This window comes from Salmo salar, chromosome ssa05, assembly GCF_905237065.1.
Source record: "Salmo salar chromosome ssa05, Ssal_v3.1, whole genome shotgun sequence".
In the NCBI taxonomy this organism is placed as follows: Eukaryota; Metazoa; Chordata; class Actinopteri; order Salmoniformes; family Salmonidae; genus Salmo; species Salmo salar.
Genome location: NC_059446.1, coordinates 75,632,944 through 75,647,866, shown reverse-complemented (window position 1 = coordinate 75,647,866; position 14,923 = coordinate 75,632,944). Strand labels below are relative to the sequence as shown.

At 52.5% G+C, this 14,923-nt stretch overlaps 1 pseudogene; it reads right to left on the bottom strand.

The window, feature by feature from the left end:
• Window positions 1–17: 17 nt before the first annotated feature.
• Window positions 18–14,923, bottom strand: part of LOC106590740 (tripartite motif-containing protein 46-like) — a 30,303-nt pseudogene continuing 15,397 nt past the window's right edge.

Genomic DNA, 14,923 nt, shown 5'->3' with positions numbered 1-14,923 from the left:
GCCAGCTCAGATGAGAATGATAAAACAAGCATTATAATTTTAATTCAGGTGAATACACACACATCCTAAATCTTCCCATTGACATCAACACATGATTTACGCAAAATCCTTTCTATCCATAATGTGTAAATCCCATTCATCTCTATTTTGTCTCAAAATATAGACTAGATATTTTTACCCTCTTGATTTGTAATACATGTTTGAAGCTTATGAGACAATCTTCCACAATGTGAGCATTTTGGTTTGGTTTCAAACAATAAGATCTATGTGAAGTGCAGGTAACATGAGTCCTAACAGTAAACGTCCCACTCATGAGTAATTTAACAGTTAACGTCCCACTCATGAGCCATTTAACAGTTAACGTCCCACTCATGAGTTCTTTAACAGTAAACGTCCCACTCATGAGTAATTTAACAGTAAACGTCCCACTCATGAGTCATTTAACAGTTAACGTCCCACTCATGAGTCCTTTAACAGTAAACGTCCCACTCATGAGTAATTTAACAGTTAACGTCCCACTCATGAATCATTTAACAGTTAACATCCCACTCATGAGTCATTTAACAGTTAACATCCCACTCATGAGTTCTTTAACAGTAAACGTCCCACTCATGAGTAATTTAACAGTTAACATCCCACTCATGAATCATTTAACAGTTAACATCCCACTCATGAGTTCTTTAACAGTAAACGTCCCACTCATGAGTTCTTTAACAGTAAACGTCCCACTCATGAGTCACTTAACAGTTAACATCCCACTCATGAGTCATTTAACAGTTAACATCCCACTCATGAGTTCTTTAACAGTTAACATCCCACTCATGAGCCATTTAACAGTTAACATCCCACTCATGAGTTCTTTAACAGTAAACGTCCCACTCATGAGTCATTTAACAGTAAACGTCCCACTCAGAGTCCTTTAACAGTTAACATCCCACTCATGAATCATTTAACAGTAAACGTCCCACTCATGAGTCATTTAACAGTAAACGTCCCACTCATGAGTCATTTAACAGTAAACCCCCCACTCATGAGTCATTTAACAGTTAACGCCCCACTCATGAGTCATTTAACGGTAAACGTCCCACTCATGAGTCATTTAACGATAAACGCCCCACTCATGAGTCATTTAACGATAAACGTCCCACTCATGTGTCAATGTACATCATCAACAGTTGCAGACATTACAAATGAAACCTATATATAAAAAAGTAAACATCAAGTTGATAAAGGTTCTTTCCACATCATTCCACTCCATACTTCTTCAGTTACCTAAATTGGTGGCGTGTGATTGGATGGTGACCCTTCTGTGCGGTGGCTCCTCTGTGCTCCGATTGGCCACCAGCTCCTGCAGCTGCAGTGCCCCTCCACCAATGAAACAAAAGGCCGGGCACACAGGGGCAGAGCAATCCACATGCCCCTCCCACAGGGTGCGCAGCGAGTGGGCGTCGTAGAACGTGACCCGCCCCTTCTCGAAGTCCAGACAAACCCCCAGGCGCGGGGGCAGGGGGGCAGTAGGGGGGCCATGGTTGTTCCCATGGGTACTGTGGGTATTGTGGTGTAAGTTTGCTGCCCCCTGGGGTAAGAGGACCTTTCCCATGCCCATGGTCAGGAAGCAGAAGGGAGGGGAGGAGTCTGGGGAATCCTCAGCCCCACTGTCATGGCCACTGTCTGGGTCATAGCTGGAGAGAGGGAAGGGGGAGGGGAGAGAGAGGGGAGGAGGGAAGGGGGAGAGAGTGGAGGGGGGAACGGGAAGAGAGAAGGGGGGAAGGGGAAGAGAGAGGGGGGATCGAGTGAGTGAGGAAGAGGGAGGACAAGGGGAGACTGAGTTTACTTCGTTTTATTGTCATTGGAACAACTTCTTTACTACCCCCTACCTCTACCTCCCTCTACCTCCCTCTGCCCCCCTACCTCTACCTCCCTCTGTCCCACCTACCTCTACCTCCCTCTGTCCCCCCAACCTCTACCTCCGTCTGTCCCCCCAACCTCTACCTCCGTCTGTCCCCCCAACCTCTACCTCCCTCTGTCCCCCCTACCTCTACCTCCCTCTGTCCCCCCTACCTCTACCTCCCTCTGTCCCACCTACCTCTACCTCCGTCTGTCCCCCCTACCTCTACCTCAGTCTGTCCCCCCTACCTCTACCTCCCTCTGTCCACCCTCCATCTCCATCCTTACCTCTATCTCCCTCTGTCGCCTCTATCTCTACCTCCCTCTACCTCCCTCTGCCCCCCCTACCTCTACCTCCGTCTGTCCCCCCTACCTCTACCTCCCTCTGTCCCCCCTACCTCTACCTCCGTCTGTCCCCCTACCTCTACCTCCCTCCTCTACCTCCCTCTGTCCCCCCTACCTCCCTCTGTCACCTCTATCTCTACCTCCCTCTACCTCCCTCTGCCCCCCTACCTCTACCTCCCTCTGTCCCCCCTACCTCTACCTCCCTCTGTCCCCCCTACCTCTACCTCCCTCTGTCCCCCTACCTCTACCTCCCTCTGTCCCCCCAACCTCTACCTCCCTCTGTCCCCCCTACCTCTACCTCCCTCTGTCCCCCCTACCTCTACCTCCGTCTGTCCCCCCTACCTCTACCTCCCTCTGTCCCCCCTACCTCTACCTCACTCTGTCCCCCCTACCTCTACCTCCCTCTGTCCACCCTCCCTCTCCATCCTTACCTCTATCTCCCTCTGTCGCCTCTATCTCTACCTCCCTCTACCTCCCTCTGCCCCCCTACCTCTACCTCCCTCTGTCCCCTCTACCTCTATCTCCCTCTGTCCCCTCTACCTCTACCTCCTTCTGTCCCCTCTACCTCCCTCTGTCCCCCCCTACCTCTACCTCCCTCTGTCCCCCCTACCTCTACCTCCTTCTGTCCCCTCTACCTCCCTCTGTCCCCCTCCCTCTGTCCCCCTCCATCTCCATCCCTCCCTCTACCTCCCTCTGTCCCCCCTACCTCACTCTGTCACCTCTATCTCTACCTCCCTCAACCTCCCTCTGTCCCCCCTACCCCAACCTCCCTCTGTCCCCTCTACCTCTACCTCCCTCTGTCCCCTCTACCTCCCTCTGTCTCCCCTACCCCAACCTCCCTCTGTCCCCTCTACCTCTACCTCCCTCTGTCCCCCCTACCTCTACCTCTCTCTGTCCCCCTCCCTCTACCTCCCTCTGTCCCCCCTCCATCTCCATCCCTCCCTCTACCTCCCTCTGTCCCCCTACCTCACTCTGTCACCTCTATCTCTACCTCCCTCAACCTCCCTCTGTCCCCCCTACCTCAACCTCCCTCTGTCCCCTCTACCTCTACCTCCCCCTGTCCCCTCTACCTCCCTCTGTCTCCCCTACCCCAACCTCCCTCTGTCCCCTCTACCTCTACCTCCCTCTGTCCCCCCTACCTCTACCTCCCTCTGTCCCTTCTACTTCTACCTCCCTCTGTCCCCCCTACCTCTACCTCCGTCTGTCCCCCCTACCTCCCTCTGTCCCCTCTACCTCCTTCTGTCCCCTCTACCTCCCTCTGTTCCCCCTACCTCCCTCTATCCCCTCTACCTCCCTCTGTTCCCCCTACCTCCCTCTGTCCCCCCTACCTCTACCTCCCTCTGTTCCCCCTACCTCCCTCTATCCCCTCTACCTCCCTCTGTCCCCTCTACCTCCTTCTGTCCCCCCTACCTCCCTCTGTCCCCCTACCTCTACCTCCTTCTGTCCCCTCTACCTCCTTCTGTCCCCTCTACCTCCCTCTGTTCCCCCTACCTCCCTCTATCCCCTCTACCTCCCTCTGTCCCCTCTACCTCCCTCTGTCCCCTCTACCTCCCTCTGTCCCCCCTACCTCCCTCTGTCCCCTCTACCTCCTTCTGTCCCCTCTACCTCCCTCTGTCCCCTCTACCTCCTTCTGTCCCCTCTACCTCCCTCTGTTCCCCCTACCTCCCTCTGTCCCCCTACCTCTACCTCCTTCTGTCCCCTCTACCTCCCTCTGTTCCCCCTACCTCCCTCTATCCCCCCCTACCTCCCTCTATCCCCCCTACCTCTACCTCCCTCTGTCCCCCTCCCTCTACCTCCATCTCCATCCCTCCCTCTACCTCCCTCTGTCCCCCCTACCTCCCTCTGTCACCTCTATCTCTAGCTCCTCTACCTCCCTCTGCCCCCCTACCTCTACCTCCCTCTGTCCCCCCTACCCCAACCTCCCTCTGTCCCCTCTACCTCTACCTCCCCTGTCCCCTCTACCTCCCTCTGTCTCCCCTACCCCAACCTCCCTCTGTCCCCTCTACCTCTACCTCCCTCTGTCCCCTCTACCTCCCTCTGTCCCCCTACCCCAACCTCCCTCTGTCCCCTCTACCTCTACCTCCCTCTGCCCCCTACCTCTACCTCCCCTGTCCCCTCTACCTCCCTCTGCCCCCCTTATCTCTACCTCCCTCTGTCCCCCCTACCCCAACCTCCCTCTGTCCCCTCTACCTCTACCTCCCCCTGTCCCCTCTACCTCCCTCTGTCTCCCCTACCCCAACCTCCCTCTGTCCCCTCTACCTCTACCTCCCCCTGTCCCCTCTACCTCCCTCTGTCCCCCCTACCCCAACCTCCCTCTGTCCCCTCTACCTCTACCTCCCTCTGCCCCCTACCTCTACCTCCCTCTGTCCCCCCTCCCTCTACCTCCCTCTGTCCCCCTCCATCTCCATCCCTCCCTCTACCTCCCTCTGTCCCCCCTACCTCCCTCTGTCGCCTCTATCTCTACCTCCCTCTACCTCCCTCTGCCCCCCTACCTCTACCTCCCTCTGTCCCCTCTACCTCTACCTCCCTCTGTCCCCCCTACCTCCCTCTGTCGCCTCTATCTCTACCTCCCTCTACCTCCCTCTGCCCCCCTACCTCCCTCTGGCCCCCCTACCTCTATCTCCCTCTGTCCCCCTACCTCTACCCCCCTCTGTCCCCCCTACCTCCCTCTGCCCCCCCTACCTCTATCTCCCTCTGTCCCCCTACCTCTACCCCCCTCTGTCCCCCCTACCTCTACCTCCCTCTGTCCCCCCTACCTCCACCTCCCTCTGTCCCCCTCCCTCCCTCTGTCCCCCCTCCCTCTATCTCCCTCTGTCCCCCCTACCTCCCACTGTCCCCCCTCCCTCTCCTTCCCTCCCTCTACCTCCCACTGTCCCCCCCTCCCTCTCCTTCCCTCCCTCTACCCCCTCTGTCCCCCCCTCCCTCTCCTTCCCTCTCTCCCCCCTACCCTTACCTCCCTCTGTCCCCCCCCTCCATCTCCATCCCTCCCTCTACCTCCCTCTGTCCCCCCCTCCCTCTCCATCCCTCCCTCTACCTCCCTCCCTCTGTCCCCTCTACCTCCCTCTGTCCCCCTCCCTCTCCCCCCCTCTCTCCTCTCTCACCGGGGGCTGGCCATGTCCTGGGGAAGGTGGAACCACTCCTGGAGCTTGGCCTCCTGTCCAACTCCCACCTGAGGAACGCAGAGAGAAAAATAACATGTTAGATTGAGTAAATTATACACATCCACGCACGCACGCACGCACACACACACACACACACACATCTCTCTTTCTCACCTTGACCAGGTAGGAGCCGGGCTCCACCGAGCATGCCCAGTAGTGCCTTCCTTGGGTAATGGCCAGGTCGCCTATGAGGAGGTCAGAGGTCAGGTGACAGGAAGTGAGGGAGCGGTCGGCGGCCTGCAGAAGGGAGAGGCCAGGCACGCTGCGGGCATACGTCTGACCTTTACCCAGCGCCAGTCGGTCAGCATGCAAACCCCAGCGAGAGTCCAGAGAGAAACACAACACTGACGGAGGAGGGAGAGGGGGAGGAGGAAGAGAGGAGGAGAGGGAGAGGGGGAGGAGGAGAGGGGGAGGAGGGAGGGAGGGAGAAGGAGAGGAGGAGAGGAAGAGGAGAGGGGGAGGAAGAGGAGGGACAGGAGGAGGAGGAGGGAGAAGGAGAGGGGGAGGAAGGGAAGGGTTAGATATAGCATCAGGGAGAGGAGGGACAGTGAGAGGAGGAGGAGGGAAAAGGAGAGGGGGAGGAAGGGGAAGGGTTAGATATAGCATCAGGGAGAGGAGGGACAGTGAGAGGAGGAGGAGGGAAAAGGAGAGGGGGAGGAAGGGGAAGGGTTAGATATAGCATCAGGGAGAGGAGGGACAGTGAGAGGAGGAGGAGGGAAAAGGAGAGGGGGAGGAAGAGGAAGGGTTAGATATAGCATCAGGGAGAGGAGGGACAGTGAAGAAGAAAAGGAGAGGGAGAAGGGGAAGGGTTAGATATAGATCGGGAGAGGAGGGACAGTGAGAGGAGGAGGAGGGAGAAGGGGGAGGAAGGGGAAGGGTTAGATATAGCATCAGGGAGAGGAGCAGAGGAGCAGAGCTGCTTACATCTACAGGAAACTGATGTCTTCTGGAGGAATAAATACACCCCAGGAAAGAGAGGATAGGAAAGAGGGAATGAGGAGAGCAGGAAATAAGAGAGAGAGAGAGAGAGAGAGAGGTCTAAAGAGGGAGAGAAACCTAGCCCAATACAGATACGACTGCTGATCACTGATCAGTTTTTGAGAAATAAATTAATCTCCTTTAGTAAGTTGCATGAACACTTAATAACACAGGAGACAGGGGGAATGTTTATACAGTATGGACAGTGTGAGGACAGAGAGGGAGAGATGTCGCTAAAGAGAGAGAGAGGTAGAAGAAGGACAGAGAGGGAGAGATGTCAATAAAGAGAGAGAGAGGTAGGAGAAGGACAGAGAGGGAGAGATGTTGATGAAGAGAGAGAGGGAGGAGAAGGACAGAGAGGGAGAGATGTCAATAAAGAGAGAGAGAGGTAGGAGAAGGACAGAGAGGGAGAGATGTCGATAAAGAGAGAGAGAGGTAGGAGAAGGACAGAGAGGGAGAGATGTCGATAAAGAGAGAGAGGTAGGAGAAGGACAGAGAGGGAGAGATGTTGATGAAGAGAGAGAGGGAGGAGAAGGACAGAGAGGGAGAGATGTCGATAAAGAGAGAGAGAGGTAGGAGAAGGACAGAGAGGGAGAGATGTCGATAAAGAGAGAGAGAGGTAGGAGAAGGACAGAGAGGGAGAGATGTCGATAAAGAGAGAGAGGTAGGAGAAGGACAGAGAGGGAGAGATGTCGATAAAGAGAGAGAGAGGTAGGAGAAGGACAGAGAGGGAGAGATGTCGCTAAAGAGAGAGAGGTAGGAGAAGGACAGAGAGGGAGAGATGTCGATGAAGAGAGAGAGGTAGGAGAAGGACAGAGAGGGAGAGATGTCGATAAAGAGAGAGAGGTAGGAGAAGGACAGAGAGGGAGAGATGTCGATAAAGAGAGAGAGAGGTAGGAGAAGGACAGAGAGGGAGAGATGTCGATAAAGAGAGAGAGGTAGGAGAAGGACAGAGAGGGAGAGATGTCGATAAAGAGAGAGAGGTAGGAGAAGGACAGAGAGGGAGAGATGTCGCTAAAAAGAGAGAGAGGTAGGAGAAGGACAGAGAGGGAGAGATGTCGATAAAGAGAGAGGTAGGAGAAGGACAGAGAGGGAGAGATGTCGATGAAGAGAGAGAGGTAGGAGAAGGACAGAGAGGGAGAGATGTCGCTAAAGAGAGAGAGGTAGGAGAAGGACAGAGAGGGAGAGATGTCGATAAAGAGAGAGAGAGGTAGGAGAAGGACAGAGAGGGAGAGATGTCGATAAAGAGAGAGAGGTAGGAGAAGGACAGAGAGGGAGAGATGTCGATAAAGAGAGAGAGAGGTAGGAGAAGGACAGAGAGGGAGAGATGTCGATAAAGAGAGAGAGAGGTAGGAGAAGGACAGAGAGGGAGAGATGTCAATAAAGAGAGAGAGGTAGGAGAAGGACAGAGAGGGAGAGATGTCAATAAGAGAGAGAGGTAGGAGAAGGACAGAGAGGGAGAGATGTCGATAAAGAGAGAGAGAGGTAGGAGAAGGACAGAGAGGGAGAGATGTCGATAAAGAGAGAGAGAGGTAGGAGAAGGACAGAGAGGGAGAGATGTCGATAAAGAGAGAGAGAGGTAGGAGAAGGACAGAGAGGGAGAGATGTCAATAAAGAGAGAGGTAGGAGAAGGACAGAGAGGGAGAGATGTCAATAAAGAGAGAGAGGTAGGAGAAGGACAGAGAGGGAGAGATGTCGATAAAGAGAGAGAGAGGTAGGAGAAGGACAGAGAGGGAGAGATGTCGATAAAGAGAGAGAGAGGTAGGAGAAGGACAGAGAGGGAGAGATGTCGATAAAGAGAGAGAGAGGTAGGAGAAGGACAGAGAGGGAGAGATGTCAATAAAGAGAGAGAGAGGTAGGAGAAGGACAGAGAGGGAGAGATGTCGATAAAGAGAGAGAGAGGTAGGAGAAGGACAGAGAGGGAGAGATGTCGATAAAGAGAGAGAGAGGTAGGAGAAGGACAGAGAGGGAGAGATGTCAATAAAGAGAGAGGTAGGAGAAGGACAGAGAGGGAGAGATGTCGATAAAGAGAGAGAGGTAGGAGAAGGACAGAGAGGGAGAGATGTCGATAAAGAGAGAGAGAGGTAGGAGAAGGACAGAGAGGGAGAGATGTCGATAAAGAGAGAGAGGTAGGAGAAGGACAGAGAGGGAGAGATGTCGATAAAGAGAGAGAGAGGTAGGAGAAGGACAGAGAGGGAGAGATGTCGATAAGAGAGAGAGAGGTAGGAGAAGGACAGAGAGGGAGAGATGTCGATAAAGAGAGAGAGAGGTAGGAGAAGGACAGAGAGGGAGAGATGTCGATAAAGAGAGAGAGAGGTAGGAGAAGGACAGAGAGGGAGAGATGTCGATAAAGAGAGAGAGAGGTAGGAGAAGGACAGAGAGGGAGAGATGTCGATAAAGAGAGAGAGGTAGGAGAAGGACAGAGAGGGAGAGATGTCAATAAAGAGAGAGAGGTAGGAGAAGGACAGAGAGGGAGAGATGTCGATAAAGAGAGAGAGGTAGGAGAAGGACAGAGAGGGAGAGATGTCGATAAAGAGAGAGAGAGGTAGGAGAAGGACAGAGAGGGAGAGATGTCGATAAAGAGAGAGAGAGGTAGGAGAAGGACAGAGAGGGAGAGATGTCGATAAAGAGAGAGAGAGGTAGGAGAAGGACAGAGAGGGAGAGATGTCGATAAAGAGAGAGAGAGGTAGGAGAAGGACAGAGAGGGAGAGATGTCAATAAAGAGAGAGGTAGGAGAAGGACAGAGAGGGAGAGATGTCGATAAAGAGAGAGAGAGGTAGGAGAAGGACAGAGAGGGAGAGATGTCGATAAAGAGAGAGAGAGGTAGGAGAAGGACAGAGAGGGAGAGATGTCGATAAAGAGAGAGAGAGGTAGGAGAAGGACAGAGAGGGAGAGATGTCGATAAAGAGAGAGAGAGGTAGGAGAAGGACAGAGAGGGAGAGATGTCGATAAAGAGAGAGAGGTAGGAGAAGGACAGAGAGGGAGAGATGTCGATAAAGAGAGAGAGAGGTAGGAGAAGGACAGAGAGGGAGAGATGTCGATAAAGAGAGAGAGAGGTAGGAGAAGGACAGAGAGGGAGAGATGTCGATAAAGAGAGAGAGAGGTAGGAGAAGGACAGAGAGGGAGAGATGTCGATAAAGAGAGAGAGAGGTAGGAGAAGGACAGAGAGGGAGAGATGTCGATAAAGAGAGAGAGGTAGGAGAAGGACAGAGAGGGAGAGATGTCGATAAAGAGAGAGAGGTAGGAGAAGGACAGAGAGGGAGAGATGTCGATAAAGAGAGAGAGGTAGGAGAAGGACAGAGAGGGAGAGATGTCGATAAAGAGAGAGAGAGGTAGGAGAAGGACAGAGAGTGGGATGGTAGTATTCTTCTGAATCAAGTACAGAGGGTTAGCAAGGTGAAAGAGCGGAAGGAGAGATAGGGCGATAAAGGGATGGAGAGAGGATGGAGGGATGGAGAGAGGATTGAGGGATGGAGCGAGGATGGGGGATGGAGAGAGCATGGACGGATGGAGAGAGGGCCGGGGGTGGAGCTGGGTTGCAGAACAGAGGGAGAGGGTTATGCAGAGAGAAGATGAGAAGATGAGGGAATTGAGAAGGTGAAGGGATGGATTGGGACAAAAGAGGTATTGACTTTGTTAAACAATTCCCCAACAATAATTGTATCATGAATTGCGTATTATCGTGTCTGTGTGTGTGTCTCACCTGGTGCAGGTGGTGTGTGCAGGTAAACCTCTTCGCTGTACTCTCCAAACCCCGCCTTATTGCTTCCTTTCACCCTTAGCACGTACACACTGTCCATCTCCAGCCTGTCAATCACAGCACTAGTCCCGCCCACCTCCTCCAGGCGTTGCCACGCCACTGGAGCATTGGGACTCCTGACCTCTCCTCCCCAGCCTGCCTCGGTCAATCCCATTCGCTGCTGGAACTCGACGGAGAAGTGCCAGGCAGGGGCGGAGTCCTGGGGGAGTCGCCAGCACAGGAACAGCTGGTCATAGGCCAGCGTCCGCTGAGTGTCAATCACAGGAGCCAATGGGGCTGTAGCAGGGGCGGGGCAGAGAAGAAAAGGGAGTTATATTGGTGGATGGGATGAGTTAGCTTTCAGATCTAACCTCTTACACACACCTCTTATGTATTCCATGTTGCTGATGACTTTCAGTTCTCTGGAGGCGTCCATGTGGAAGTGTCTGAAGGAGGGATCAGCCGAGAGAGAGAAACACTGCATATTCTCTATCGCTTTCACCAGCCTGGAGAGAGAGAAAGAGAGAGTCAGAGGCAGAGAAAAAGAGAGAAAGAGTGAGAGAGAAAATAGAGAGGGGGGGGGGGCTGGTAAGTGTTAAGCGTTGATATTGCACCTGTTATTTACCCACAGTGTGTGTGTGCGGGTGAGCATGTGTGTTTTGCATCTACCACCCGTACCTGTTGTGGGTGATTCGTGCGGCCTGTACGAAGCAGGGTTGGTCGGTCTCTTTGAGCAGCTCCTGTGTGTAGGCCATTAACCCGCCGTGCTCCTGCAGACCCCTCCTCTCAGACACCTGGGCCAACAGGGCCTCCCCCCCTCCTCAGCCGGGCCCCCTCCAGGGCCAGGGTCAACGCTCCCTGTCGCTCAGCTAGAGACGCCCCCAGCTCCCTCACAGACTGGGACAACTGCTCCCTCGCCAACGCACTGTTCAACTAGAGAGAGGGAGTTGAGAGGGGGTATAAGGGAGGGGGTAGAGGGAGAGAGAGGGGGGTATAAGGGGATGTGGTAGAGGGAGAGAGGGGAAGAAGAGAGGGGGTAGAGGGAGGGAAAGAAGAGCATGAAGGTTATACTGTGTTGGAGAGAAAGAGGCAATCGAAGGATAGAGGGAGGAAAGTAGTGGATTGGAACGAAAGAGAGACAGAAAGGATGGAGAGAGAGTTTACCTCCATATGTGTGATGGCACTCTCCAGCTGAGTTATCTGAGCCTTTACTGTGTCCTGATTGGCCAGAATGTAGTTGATCTCCTTGGTGATTTTGTCCTCAGGTGTTAAGAGAGACAGATGACAATATCAGCAAGCAAACATGTAGTTTCATGTTTTAACAGATAGATAGATAGATAGATAGATAGATAGATAGATAGATAGATAGATAGATAGATAGATAGATAGATAGATAGATAGATAGATAGATAGATAGATAGATAGATAGATAGATAGATAGATAGATAGATAGATAGATAGATAGATAGATAGATAGATAGATAGATAGATAGATACCTTTAGTGCCTGGCAGGCCTGTGCGATGGGCGCCACCTTGTGGCCGTGGTGGACTCTGCGGAGCTTACAGAGCGGACACAGCAGCCTCTGGCAGGAGCGACAGTACCACAACAACCTCTCCTGCTCATGCTCCAGACACGTTAGGACCTAATAGGGAAGAACGGGGGAGAGGAGGAGAGGAGGAGAGGAGAGAGGGCAAGAGGGGAGGAGGGGGAGAGGAGAGGAGAAGGAGAGAGGAGAGGGCAGGAGGGGAGAGGAGAAGGGAGGAGGGGGAGAGGGTTGAGGGGGTGAAGAGGGGAAAGGAGAGGGCAGGAGCGGAGAGGAGGGGAGGAGGGGAGAGGAGGGAAGAGGAGAGGGGAGGAGGGGAGAGGGGAGGAGGGGGAGAGAAGGGGAGAGGGCAGGAACGGAGAGGAGGAGAGAGGGGAGGAGGGGGAGAGGGCAGGAGAGGAGGGGAGAGGGGAGGAGGAAGAAGATATAACAGGAGGAGGAAGACAGGTACAGTAGAGGTGTAGATACAGGGGTGGGCAGGGAGGAGAGAGGAAGAAGATATAACAGGAGGAGGAAGACAGGTACAGTAGAGGTGTAGATACAGGGGTGGGCAGGGAGGAGAGAGGAAGAAGATATAACAGGAGGAGGAAGACAGGTACAGTAGAGGTGTAGATACAGGGGTGGGCAGGGAGGAGAGAGGAAGAAGATATAACAGGAGGAGGAAGACAGGTACAGTAGAGGTGTAGATACAGGGGTGGGCAGGGAGGAGAGAGGAAGAAGATATAACAGGAGGAGGAAGACAGGTACAGTAGAGGTGTAGATACAGGGGTGGGCAGGGAGGAGAGAGGAAGAAGATATAACAGGAGGAGGAAGACAGGTACAGTAGAGGTGTAGATACAGGGGTGGGCAGGGAGGAGAGAGGAAGAAGATATAACAGGAGGAGGAAGACAGGTACAGTAGAGGTGTAGATACAGGGGTGGGCAGGGAGGAGAGAGGAAGAAGATATAACAGGAGGAGGAAGACAGGTACAGTAGAGGTGTAGATACAGGGGTGGGCAGGGAGGAGAGAGGAAGAAGATATAACAGGAGGAGGAAGACAGGTACAGTAGAGGTGTAGATACAGGGGTGGGCAGGGAGGAGAGAGGAAGAAGATATAACAGGAGGAGGAAGACAGGTACAGTAGAGGTGTAGATACAGGGGTGAGCAGGGAGGAGAGAGGAAGAAGATATAACAGGAGGAGGAAGACAGGTACAGTAGAGGTGTAGATACAGGGGTGGGCAGGGAGGAGAGAGGAAGAAGATATAACAGGAGGAGGAAGAAAAGGAGGTCACCAGCCAAACTCAGAGAGAGTCACGGTGGAGGAAACGTAAAGGAGAGAGAGAGGTACTGTAGAGGAAACAGGTGAAGGAGAGAGAGAGAGGTACTGTATGGGAAACAGGTGAAGGAGAGAGAGAGGTACTGTAGAGGAAATGTGAAGGAAAGAGAGGTACTGTAGAGGAAACGTGAAGGAGAGAGAGAGGTACTGTAGAGGAAACAGGTAAAGGAGAGAGAGAGGTACTGTAGAGGAAATGTGAAGGAAAGAGAGGTACTGTAGAGGAAACGTGAAGGAGAGAGAGAGAGGTACTGTAGAGGAAACAGGTAAAGGAGAGAGAGAGGTACTGTAGAGGAAACAGGTGAAGGAGAGAGAGAGGTACTGTAGAGGAACCGTGAAGGAGAGAGAGAGGTACTGTAGAGGAACCGTGAAGGAGAGAGCGAGGTACTGTAGAGGAAACAGGTGAAGGAGCGAGAGAGGTACTGTAGAGGAAACAGGTGAAGGAGAGAGAGAGGTACTGTAGAGGAAACGTGAAGGAGAGAGAGAGGTACTGTAGAGGAAACAGGTAAAGGAGAGAGAGAGGTACTGTAGAGGAAACAGGTGGAGAGAGAGAGGTACTGTAGAGGAAACGTGAAGGAGAGAGAGAGGTACTGTAGAGGAAACAGGTAAAGGAGAGAGAGAGGTACTGTAGAGGAAACAGGTGGAGAGAGAGAGGTACTGTGGAGGAAATAGGTGAAGGAGAGAGAGAGGTACTGTAGAGGAAACAGGTGGAGAGAGAGAGGTACTGTGGAGGAAATAGGTGAAGGAGAGAGAGAGGTACTGTAGAGGAAACAGGTGAAGGAGAGAGAGAGGTACTGTAGAGGAACCGTGAAGGAGAGAGAGAGGTACTGTAGAGGAAACAGGTGAAGGAGCGAGAGAGGAACTGTGGAGGAAATAGGTGAAGGAGAGAGAGGTACTGTAGAGGAAACAGGTGAAGGAGAGAGAGAGGTACTGTAGAGGAAACAGGTGAAGGAGCGAGAGAGGAACTGTAGAGGAAACAGGTGAAGGAGAGAGAGAGGTACTGTGGAGGAAATAGGTGAAGGAGAGAGAGGTACTGTGGAGGAAACAGGTGAAGGAGAGAGAGAGAGGGACTGTAGAGGAAACGTGAAGGAGAGAGAGAGGCACTGTAGAGGAAACAGGTAGGAGGACAGAGAGAGGTACTGTAGAGGAAACAGGTGGTGAAGGAGAAAGAGAGAGGTACTATAGAGGAAACAGGAGGTGAAGGAGAAAGACAGAGGGACTGTAGAGGAAACTGGTGAAGGAAAGAGAGAGAGGGACTGAAGAGGAAACAGGTGAAGGAGAAAGGGAGAGAGAGAGAGAGGTGATGTACAGGACACAGGTGAAGGAGAGAGAGAGAGACGGACTGTAGAGGAAACAGACGAAGGAGAGAGAGAGAGGGACTGTAGAGGAAACATTCCGGGTTTGGAGCGAGTAGTCGTGCTGCACTCCGCTCCGCAGGTAATATTACATCTCATTACATTACAACGGTTTGATTTGTTTGATCTGAGCAATTTTTTAGCTAGCTACTTAGCTGTCTTTGTATCAAAGATAATTGTGTAGTTTAGAGTAATTATCGAGGTTAGCTAGCCAGCTATTAGTCAACAACTGCTAGCTAGCTAGCCAACTTCTACCGACTAGCAGCACTGTAGAAACTAATACATTACAACGGAACGATTTGATTAGTCTAGTGTTAGCTAGCTACATAGTTGTCTTTGCTGTCTTTGTATCTAAGATAATTGTGTAGTTTAGAGTAATTATCGAGGTTAGCTAGCCAGCTATTTTCGTCCGCCGCGCCACCGTTCTCCTACTTAGTCAACACTGCTAGCTAGCAACTTCTACCGACTAGCAGCACTGTAGAAACTAATACATTACAACGGAACGACTTGATTAGTGTAGTGTTAGCTAGCTACATAGTTGTCTTTGCTGTCTTTGTATCTAAGATAATTGTGTAGTTTAGAGTAATTATCGAGGTTAGCTC